Source organism: Dermatophagoides pteronyssinus, unplaced genomic scaffold (assembly GCF_027571235.1).
Source record: "Dermatophagoides pteronyssinus isolate colony J.1.1.1.1 unplaced genomic scaffold, Derpt_VIB-CSIC_2022.12 sq0002, whole genome shotgun sequence".
NCBI lineage: Eukaryota > Metazoa > Arthropoda > Arachnida > Sarcoptiformes > Pyroglyphidae > Dermatophagoides > Dermatophagoides pteronyssinus.
In genome coordinates, this window is record NW_027461526.1 from 3,351,839 (window position 1) to 3,363,982 (window position 12,144).

Consider the following 12,144-nt stretch of genomic DNA (forward strand, 5'->3'; position numbering starts at 1 on the left):
ACAACAACAACAAAGAAAACAGAAAAACAAAATGAAACTTAAATTGATTTATAAAAGGATAATGTTTGGTTGCAAATTGATGCAAATGCAATCAGAAAAAAAAGTGTTGTCGTTGTCATCGACGGTCGTTATCGTCATCATCACAATCGAATGTCACATTCTTTGATGATTAAATTTATTAACGAACATCAAACAACATAGAAAATAATAATGAAAATGATCATCTATGTTGGATCATTTGAAATAGAAAATTTTATGAATGAACAAATGAATGATCATAGAAAATGTCATTCAAGTTGTCATTGTAATTAAACATTGAAAATTTAGCTGGCAAATAATTTAATCAAATTAAATTATATCATTATATAATGTGAACAATTCGTAAAATGGTGATTTCAAATGAATTGATTGATGTTTGGTTGTTGAAAAAAAAAGTTAAATAAGAGAAACTAACTTACCCTTGAAAGGTGAATGATGATTGGTAACTGTCGATTGACTGTGAATTCTTCTATTATTCTCTGCCAGGTAGATACACTATGTATATTTCAAATAAACGAAAATGAAAATAATTGACAAAAAACACAATTAGTATGAAAATGAAATGAGAAGAAATAAAGAAATTCGATTATTATTAGCCATAAATTGCAATTAAAATTTTCAAACAAAAAAGCAAAATCCAATTCATTATTTTATCGATAATAAAGCAGATCGATAGATTGTGTGCGCTGGCGCACGAACCATTGTTTCATTCGATTTTCGCAACAAAACGGTAAAAATAATCAATCAATCAATCAAAAATGAATAATTATAATGAGAAAAATTAATTAATTAATTAATCGATTTATTATTGATGATGACTTTTTTTAACGAAAAAAAACTTTTTCGATAATTTATCATCATTATGATGATTGTCATGCAATGAAAATTCAAATTTTCCAGAAAAAAAAAAAACAAAAAATCGATCTTGCATGATGATAATTAAGAAAACGGACAAAATATTTCATGTCATTAACTCTTATTATATTGACAAAATGAATTTTGTTGATTTCAGAAAAACAAAACTAATTGACATTCTAATAATGCAATTAATAAATGGTTTCAATATTTTCGATTTTTTTTTCGTTGTTGTTATTGTTGTGTGGGCCATAATTCTAAATGTACATAATCAACGTAATTTCGAATGAAACAAATAACAATTATTGAATAAAAATGATTGCCTCTTATCCATTCTATTTCATTTGTTTTTTGAAGGGAAAAAGATTCATTCCTATGAAAAAATATGGGAAAACTAACCATTATTTTATTAGGTATATTGTTTTTTTCATTAGCTCTTCATTGATTCATTAATTTCCAGCAAAAGCAAAGGCAACAACAATAACAAAAAGTTTTTGAATACAATCTAATCGATAATAATGATGATTGGCCAAACTAATTATGTTTATGTATATTTTTTTTTGTAAAAAACAGTCATCATATTAATGAATTAATGAAAATGTCAAACGACGCCTTTTTCATTTAGGTAATGGATATAATCAAAAAAAAAAAAAAGATCAAATGATTTCCAAAAAACACACGAAAAAATTGATCACAAGATTTTTTTTACAATAATAAACATCCATATCAATATGATATGCAAATACAAAATTTTCTCTGTTAAATCATTAATAGGTATGATCAAATCGAATGATGAAAAGGTCAGCAGTGGAAAATATTTAATTGCCAAATAAATCGGACCACCATCAAATTTTAATGATAATAATCATTAACGATTGGAAAAAAATAGCATGAAAAGTCGAATTTTAAGAATATTACACATCATTAAATAAATTTATTAAGAGGATATAAATGTGTTATTTGTGAATAATATGATGATGATCAAAATCTAATGTTTTCAAAGCAAAATGCATTCAAATACGAAGAAAAAACAAAGAAAAAAATTTGCCAAAAATCACATAGATCAATCAACTGATTGAAGAAACAAGCAAACAAACAAACAAACAAATCGATTTTGGAAACAAAATGACGACGATGATGGCGGCAGCGGCATCTTAATTATAAAATTAAATCCGAAAATTCTGAATGAATAATTAAATATTTTTCCTTTCCTTTTGCTCTATCTTTACATTTATTATGCAAATTCTTAAATGTTTTTTTTCTTGAAGAAACAAACAAAACAAAAATGTGTGAATGAAATATTTTTCAAAGTTTTGTGTTTGAATATCATGAAATGTTTAATATTATTTAACAACAACAACCTGGTTTTTGTCGGCATTTTGATTGTTTGTTAGTTCAACCAAACGAACGAAAAAAGATTATATAAGAGGAGAACAATTTATGACCAATCATATGGAAATGGAAAATAATCATCATCATCATGATCAAATAATGAAAATTTTATTTCATTTTAGTTTTGTTTTGTCAGGTGGTCCATCTTATTATTCATTCATTCATGATATTTTTTTCCAACGAGGAAAATATAAACAGTACAAAAATTAAATGGGATTTTTTCATTTTTCAATTTTGAAGACAAAAAAACACGAAAAGCTTAACGGCAAACTTATTTTTTCCTAATTTCAACTTTTAATTACATTCAATGTTGAACATTGTTGTTTTTTTTTAGTTTTTGGTTAAGCTGATTCGATAATTATTATTTTCAATGATGGTGTTCAAGTCAGAATGTCAAACCCTAATGGCTTTGTTTTAGTTCCAAAATGGAACAACAACCAGAAAACACACTAATTAAATACCCGACAACAGCATCATCTACACACATACATCATGTTCACGACAAATTCTTGTGTTCAAAAAAATAGTAAAGAATTCACTGTAATGAATTTTTTCGTTAACATCCACATAAACCAATTCGGTTATTATTGTTTAATTCAAAAAGAATTACTCTATACATAAAGAAAAGGAAAGAAATGTTGTTTTGATTTTCATTTGTTTTGTTTTTATTTTTGTTTTTTCGACTTCTTATTTGGTTTTAGGTTTTTTTTGTTTCTAAAAGAAAAAAATGGTATTTTTCTATTTCATCATTGTTGTTTGTTCGCTAATTGACTACCAATGGATGAAGCAAAAGAACTTTTCTTGATTTTTTTCTGATTCACTGAGTCAAGAATTAAAAAAAACAAACAAAAATTTTAAGCCGAATTAGAATGGTGAATCCGAAATATTAAAAAATAAAGAATTGAAAAATGAACAAGAAAAATTAATTAGTCAATAATTAAATGACAACAACAACAACAAAAAAAATCATGATGACAGGATTGAAAACTTCAACTAAATCATCAATAAATTTAGATTAACGTCGTTCAAAGTTTATCATGAATCAATCAAAAATGTCCCAATTTTTTTTCTATAACAAACATTTTTTATCGTTTGCATTTTGATTTGATTCTCATCGATTCATTTTTAACATGAATCGATGTGTGTATTGACCTAAATGCGGAAATAAAAAAACAGAACATAACCCGATCGTTTTATTTATTTCAATTTTTTTCTATTATGATAAATTAAATTAAATGAATACAACCGTTATTCATTCGATTTTTTTTTTGGTTGTTCTAAATTTCATTTCATTTTTTTTCTTCCTAACCAAAACGGTCTATTTTATCAACGAATCTTATGACATAAATTTAAACAATTTTCAAAATCAATTATTTGATTAAATACAGATACGCACGAATACCACGTGCAAAACCATCATTTTTTTGACCCATACCGATCTAAAAATGAAATCGAACCGATTCAATTTTTTTTTTTTTTTTTGTTGTTGTTAAAATTTTAAAATAAAAGAAATTGAAAAAAACAAAAATCCACGAATAAAATGAACGGTTGTTTTTTCCCGTTTGTCCCTTTTGTTGAAACGAACAACAACAAAAAAAATGGAACGAAAAAAAATTGAAATTTTTTTGTTTTGTTTAAATTCACTCAAAACAATACAATATTGTATTGTTAAGAATGGATTTAGGCAGCAGCCGTTTTTTAGAATGATTTTTTTTATTTTGTTAAAAAGTCAAAATTATCATTTAGAAATTTCGAGTTGATTTGAAACTGGATTTGTAAATTTTTTTTTTTTTGGGGTCACATCATCATTACTAATGTATTTTATTTCATTGAAATGAATCAATGAATCATGATGATTCAATGATAATAAATGAGTTGACACTTTGGTAATCAAGTATTTTTTTTTATTTTAGTTTTTAAAATTTAAATTAAATTTAAAATCAATTCGATACTTTTACGTTTAGGATGATGATTATGAAAAAATAAAAAGTTAATTCAAGATTTTGTGTTTGATCTAAACAAAACAGAAAAAAATTTCCCTGGTCGGTTTTCATTTCCGATATTCGGAAATGTCATTAATTTTCAAACGTATTTTTTGACAGTGAAAAACTATTTTATTTTTCACTTTCATGCTTTCTCTCATTCATTCTAGAAATAAACTACCACATTTACTTTATCCTGGATCAATTTTTATTTTGAATTCAAAATACACATACTTATTGAGATAACAAGGCTCGAATATTTACCCCCAAAAAATAACACAACATTTTTCAAGATTCAATGTTTGGTTTTTTCAAATCTACTATGTTGAACTGAAATCCGGTAACTACAAATAACATATTGAAGTATCTCAAAATGAACCGAACAGCATGCATATTTAAACTGAACCAAAAAGATAGATCGAAAAAATTATTAATATAAAACAAAAATATGTAACAGAAAAAGAAAAAATGATCATAAATTTTCCCAAATAATCTAACATAAACATAAGCTAATCCATCGATCGATCCACAATCTACAGATCAAATCCGAAAAATGGTATGCACCAAATATGAAAAAAGTATTATTCATGAAACAAAAACGAAAAAAAAATTATTAATTATCACATAGTCGTGATGGAATTACCATTTTCAATATTGACTGAATGGAATGACCATTAACAAAATGAAAAGGCAGCAGTGCAGAATGATAATGTTATTTTCATATTATTTCTTATGGAAAATTGCTGTTGCTGATGCTGCTATGTTTGGTATTTTTGTAAATTAATTTCTTTCATCATCATCATCATCATCATCATCAACTATTGGATCTAGGATGCATATGATGGTGAAGAGCAAAGAAGGAATTATTATTTTTGTATGCTTTAGCATCTGTGTTGTTGTTGTTTAGTAATAATAATAATGATGCATATTGCACGCTGACATACAGCAGCTGGATCTTTTTTGCTTTGCCATTTAATTTGCAAAAACGCATAGTCAATCAGTCTTTATCGGTTAATTTCCTTTTTTTTCTCGTTTGTTCTGGCTCTGGTTTTGGATCGTTTTTTTTGGTGGTTAATTTTGGCCCCTTTTTCAATCAACAAACAACCAAAATGTTGGCAAAGGAAAAAGTTTTGTTTTTCGAGAAACAAAATGGAAATATTCATTATATTTTCCAAATTAAAATTGATTCTGAAAATTGATTTTTTTTTCTTTCAAACCAAAAAAAAATCAATCACCAAAACACGAAACTTATTATTAATTAATTAACTAACTAAACCACATCAACTATAGCTAGACACAGTGTGTGTGAAAACATCAACCAATTCTCATTATTAATGATAATAAAATAAAGATGTGTGTGTGTGTAAGCAAATTGTTTTTATGCCTCATTAGAAATCCATCCATCTATCTATATTTATTCACCAAGGAGTATAAGAATAATATCAGAAGACTTGTTTGTTTCGTTCATATGATGTGTGCGTGCGTTTATGGATGTGTGCAAAACACTAAGCATCCTCATCAATATTTAGTCAAACATTAGAAAAAAATCATGATGATGATGATGATGATGTGTCGTTTCAAATGAAAATAATGTTCGATTGACCAACCATTATTATATCATTTCATTTCAAAAAAAAAGAATATTGGGTATACAGCAATCTAAATAGTGATCAAAATAGAAAGAAATGTTAACCATATGTATCAAAAGTATTCAATGTGTGAAGTGGATGTCCATGTTAGTGGTGTGTGTGTGTGATGACCACATAAATTTAATGCGGTAACAACAACAAGCCAATAAGTAATCAAAGAATCTTCTATAAGAGAAAGATAGAGTGTCTGTGAGAAAGAAAGAGAGGTAATAATAATATTCACCACATCTGAGATATATTAGATGGATGAATGGATAGTAGGCCAGAAATAGAGTAAAAGAAATATATATTGTCAATTACACACATTTGGTATATGTTTGTATGTTTGGTTGTAAACATTGATCATGATAAATATTTAATCGAAAAACCAAAAAAAAGAAGCCAGAAGGTCAAACCACATTGAACAACAATGATGACCAAAATGATGGTCAACGTTCGATGAATTCACACAAACAGCAAAACCTAAACAACGATTTTATGCCTACCAAATCATATAATGGATGTTGTCGTTGTTTTATATACAAAACTATTCGACAATAACTTTACGCGTTTGGGCTATCGATTGAATTGGATATCTATCATTTGCACACTAACAAACTAACACTAACACAATCGATTCATTGAAATAAGTCGGGGGCATAGATACGGGCAAGAGAGAAAAAAAGGGATAACTCCGACAACAACAACAACAAAAAACCATAATGAACGCGTGCATTTAACTCCTTTTTAAATGGGGTGTGTGTGTGTGTGTGTACTGTTTACTGTGTTCGCGGATCAAATTACGTAAAAACATTTTACGATAATGGACAATAACAACAATGGTGACCAAATGATGGGAAAAAAGAGAGCCAAAAGATTATTGACAAATGTTGTTAAACAATGCTGGTGATGATGATGATGATGGTCAAACATATCAAACACTTTTTCATTTCTTTTTTCGTTTTGTTTTGTTCCAATTTCAATCAAAACAAAAAAAAATTCGATCCATAGTTTTGGAATGAATTTTTCCTTCTACATTCGGATGATGATGATGATGAACATTGTCGAAATAGTTATTTCGATCGCTATTAATTAAGAGCGAGAAAAAAACGAATGTTACTCAACAACAAACAAACAAACAACAGAATCGTTCGTGTATTGTTTTGTTTTGTTTTTTTCATTAAAGTAATGGACATTCCAGTTTCAGTTCAAGGCGTCAAAATGAACAAAAACAGCAGCAGCAGCAGTAGAAATAGAAATTAAAGTGTGCTAATGACAGTGGTGTTGATGATATTTGTATGGTATATTTTTGTTTGGTGTGTGAATCACACACAATGCAAAAATACTAAACTAATTTTAGCAAGAATAATAATAATAATAATAATAATAATAATAATAAAAGAGAAATGATTGAAAATGCAATCAGAAATGAATGGAAATGAAATCGAATAATAATCATTGAAAAAGGCAAGAAAAAAAAAATAAAAAAGTCAATTAGAACAATTAAAACACACACCCACTGAATACTGAATCAAACTTTAGCTTCTATATTCGATAATCTGATGGTTGTCATTTACAAATTAATGGGTATCATCATCATTGTTTTTTTCATTTATTTTTATTTTGTTTTTAATATATACGACACACCCGATGGTCAATATGATGAACCGATAATAATAAAAATAATAATAATAATAATTATTATTATTATTATTATGGTTGACGTAAATGTACCGTCACATTCATTGTGACGGGTGTGTGCGTTCAGGTTTCTAAAATAATCATTTTAGAAAATTGATTTTAATTATCATCATCGTATGATGAGTTTTTCTTTAATTAATAAACCGTAAACACACTATCAACACCCACGAATAAATCAACTGTTAATCAATAAATAATTTCTTGATATTTTGATATGGCAGATGTGAATCATTATTTTCTCATTTTCAATACGATAGTAAAAAAAATTACATAAAGAAATGGACAGCCGTAAAAAAAACATTTGGTTCGATTAAATTTTCTATGTAATGTTTGCGGTTCTCTTGATGTATTCTAAAACATGTAGCCAAACAGTGTTATAATTAATATATTTTTCCCTCAATATTTTTCTTCTCACTTTTGGTTCGGATTATTTTCTCTTTTTTTTCGAAATCCATTAATAAACTCATTAACAAGAATGAACAATACATAGACATATATACACCATACAAACACAAATCAATCGAGCAGTAAAATTTAATGATGGAAACAAAACAAAACAAAAAAGATAATTTTATATACACATACATATGACAATATGAAAATCATGATAATAACAAAGAACACAAAGAAAGTGATAGCGAAGAAAAAAAATCATCATCATCATTATAATAATAATTATCTAAAACATTAATGATGATTTGACGTTAATGAATTATTATGTAATGACAACTTGTCAATAATTAAAAAAAAATTTCGTGTATTTCGTGACAAACAGCAAAAGAGACAGTGAATAAAAAAAACATATAATAATGACAACACCCACAGTTTTTTGATATAAATTTTTTTTTTCATTAAAAGAATGACTAACAAACAACAACAAGATAGAATCCAAACAGAATTTCTTTCTTTTCCTTGCTGGACACATGCTAATGATGATGGTGGTGTATGACAGGTCACAATAAGTGAATAAATATGGAATATGGTGAATCACAAACAAAACAAAAACAGAATAATGGAAAAAATGCAAACTTTGTGGATTTTTTTGTTGTTGTTGCAAGGAAAAAATATTCAATATTCTATGTTATCGAAATATCAATACAAAATGCATAAATTGATTGATTGATTGATAATAATGGTCATTAATATATTAATATGATAAAAATTCAATCAGTGATTGCTATTATTATTATTATGATTATGATAAAAAAGTGAAAATAATTCAAAGTTTCGTGAGTTTAGATAATTAACTGCCATAATCATCATTATCATTAACAACAATGATATCGTATCGTATCGTATTGTTGTGTATGTTATGTTCAATCATCAGGACATGACACGAATCAACGATTTTTTATGACATTGATTTTTTGAAAAAAAATGTAAATCACCGACTTACCATACAGGAAAAATAATCGTTGTTGTTTTATAATTTTGATGAGAATAATTTTTCAAGATAAATGGATGGATTTTACAAGACAAAACAATTAGAATATATCAAAGAAATTTTTTTTGGAATTAAAACATTAACAATTCTTCGTTATTATTTTTCATAGGAACTTTTGGATGATTTAGTTGAAAATTTTTGTGTTGTCTAAGTTAGGAACTTTGGTTACCAATGCAATAAGTGGTTACAGATTTAAATCCGTAACATTTTTTTTCAATATGGAAATTTATCTCTCTAGGAACTTTTTTTTCAATTGGTATCACATTTGTTTTGTTAATTGAAATTGAAAAATCAATGGATGTGATTTTAATCATTGTCGTCGTCGTCATTAGGAACTTTAGATTAGGAACTTATAGTTGATGAAAAAAATAGCCAAAATCTGGCTTATTGGAAAATTGATTTTACATTGTTTTTTTTTGTCAATTCATTTAATCTGATTGATTTAATAATCTTCGTGAATAGAAAGAAAAAATTTTACAAAATATGATTGCTACATTATGATGTGATTTCTTCAACCAATTTTGGATGGTAAAAAAAATTTGGAACACATGGTCATTGTGTGTCGGTGTGTTTGTTTATGTCGTCTGTGTGCGCCGTTTTTGATGCGCGAATTTCACGATTCCGGATATTTAAAGAATTCTGTTTGATATAAACATACAGAACACAAAGAATAAACAATCAGAAGATTCAATCTATTTAGTTATTGATCCAGTAGCAACCAGTTCTTTTTCTTCTAGATAAACATCAATCATATATATTCATGTGAAAAAACACAAACTAAACTTAATTTAACTAGAAAAAAAAACATTTGGCTAAAATTGTTTGTCGATAAAATGAAAATGATGAAAATTTATCGGAAATCAAAGGTAATTTTTTTGCAAAGAATTTTTTTTCATTTATATATAAAAGAAGACACAGACTAAAAAAATCAAAACGAACATCAATGACACGTGAACATTTATATTTGAACGTAGACGGAAAGAGATAGAACACGTGCAACGATAAAAAACAAAATAAAACAATTATTCCATCAATATAGATAGATCAATAAAGATGGAGAGAATGATAGATTCAAGTGAACACATCACATTTAGTTATTGGTTTTTTTCAAACCGGTATCGAATCGATACTGCGTGCTACGTGTTTGAATATATAATGATGATGATGATGGATACCAATCATTATCAAAGACAACTAGAAACAAATACACATAGACACATGGATGTATATATAAATTGGATGATGGTTGAAAAAGAAATAAGGAAACCGAAACAAAATTTAAAATTTTTTTAAAATTTCTAGGCCCGGTTTTATACAACAATTATTTTTGGTTGATATTGGTAGTACATAAGTAATGTGTGTGTCTGTTCGGCACGACAGCCAAACGGCAACTGATGTGATATTCAGATGCCAAAACCAAATGAAACTCAAACTAAACACTGAAATACAAATCAAAATGAAATGAAACACGCGCGCGAGCTGTGTCTGTTTATATGTGTTGGGTGCTGTGTCGGTGTATGATGAGAATGAGATGATGATGATGAGGATAATGATGAATTTGGCTCATTAGATCTTCAAATGGATCGAGGATATTGTGTAGACGAAACCAAATAATAATGAAAAGTAGCAGAAGTAGTAATCAGAAAAGTGAAGAATGAACAAAAACAACCCCTGGAACAAAAACAAAATATAATGAAAATGATGCTACTAGCAACCGGATGAAAATGTTCCGTTATATATAACATTTGAAACCCAAAAAATAATGAACAGAAAATGATCATGATGCATTATATAGTCCAACATTGGTTACTAATGAAATTGAAAATGAATGCGTGCTATGTCCATGAATATACCAACCCATCTTATTCTTCGCACAGTTATAATGTCAATATTCATGGCGCCTGATTTGCATGTAAGCAAGCGATGATGCCAGCCAACCAACCCAAAATGAAACCCGAAAAAAACAAAAACAAACGGAAACAGTACGGATGGTTGAAACCAAGTTTTATTATTTTTCATCGGGGTAATATAGCCGCTGCCACCAACAAAAGACATCATATATGCAGATAGATTCTCATTATTTTACTATACTTCCCGCTTATGATTCTATACATTTTTTAATTTTGTCACATCCATTTCCAATTAAATCCAATGATGATGATGATGATGAAACAGAAAAGCCAAAAAAAGGACGGATGTTGTTTAAGTTCACTGTTGTTTCAACAGAAAAAACCTATCATATTGCATTTATATCGCACTCTGGTGGATTATTTTTTGAATTTAGAAGAAAAATTTAGTCATTCATTAAATTGGCAGCGGTCCGTACATTTCAACGTACGTGATTGGGTATATCATTCAGAGGCATGTGTTATATTCATTAGTCGTCGATTTAATTAGTTGTGTTATTCATTCATTAAGCGGTGGAGCTTAATATGAATGTTTAGAGTGAATGAAAGAATGAATAAAACAGTTAATGAATAAAACATGGAATGACGCCCAAATGGCTTTCAATTGACCAATCATCACATAGTAGTTGTTCATTACTAACATTAATATAGTGTTAATTATTGTTCTAATTAACATAACCAAGCTTAATTGAAAAAATATGCATTTTTTCTTTTTATCAAATTTTGCTTTTGTTTTAATCGATCGAATGATTCTTGTTGAAAAAAAAACAAGTAAAAATATTTTTTATTCTCAAAGTAACGCCATCTTTTAGCATATTCATGGTTGAACAACAATGAGGAAAAAAATAATTAGTATTTTGTGAATCTTATTTTGAAAAAAAGGAAGAACTAATCATATCCCGTTTCATTTCAATCTCATACAATAATAAGAAATGAAGTGTAAGAGCATCATTTTCATTAAAATATACATACACTAAGGGGGTGCTACGTCATGCGTCAATGGTTTTACATCTAGAATCAAGTGTTCCAATAAAGGGGGTATGGTTCCATTTTTAAGTTTTAAAATAAATAAAAAAATTTAAAATACATTAATACACACATATAGCATATACTACTACTGTGTTTATTCTAGTGTCAAACAAAAAAAAACTTATTCTACGTAGTAGCATAGAAGAATCCCGGTAATAAATAAAATA

At 27.5% G+C, this 12,144-nt stretch overlaps 1 protein-coding gene across 7 annotated transcripts in view; it reads right to left on the bottom strand.

The window, feature by feature from the left end:
• Positions 1–12,144, bottom strand: part of zfh2 (Zn finger homeodomain 2) — an 85,153-nt gene that overhangs the window by 41,482 nt on the left and 31,527 nt on the right. For 5 of the 7 annotated variants that reach the window (XM_075824829.1, XM_075824832.1, XM_075824830.1 and 2 more), the window contains one exon: positions 459–534. The gene's annotated coding sequence lies outside the window, so the exon portion shown is untranslated. Of the gene's footprint in view, positions 1–458; positions 535–8,993; positions 10,569–12,144 lie in introns of those variants that run through there. The other 2 variants (XM_075824831.1, XM_075824828.1) reach the window with 1 other exon arrangement.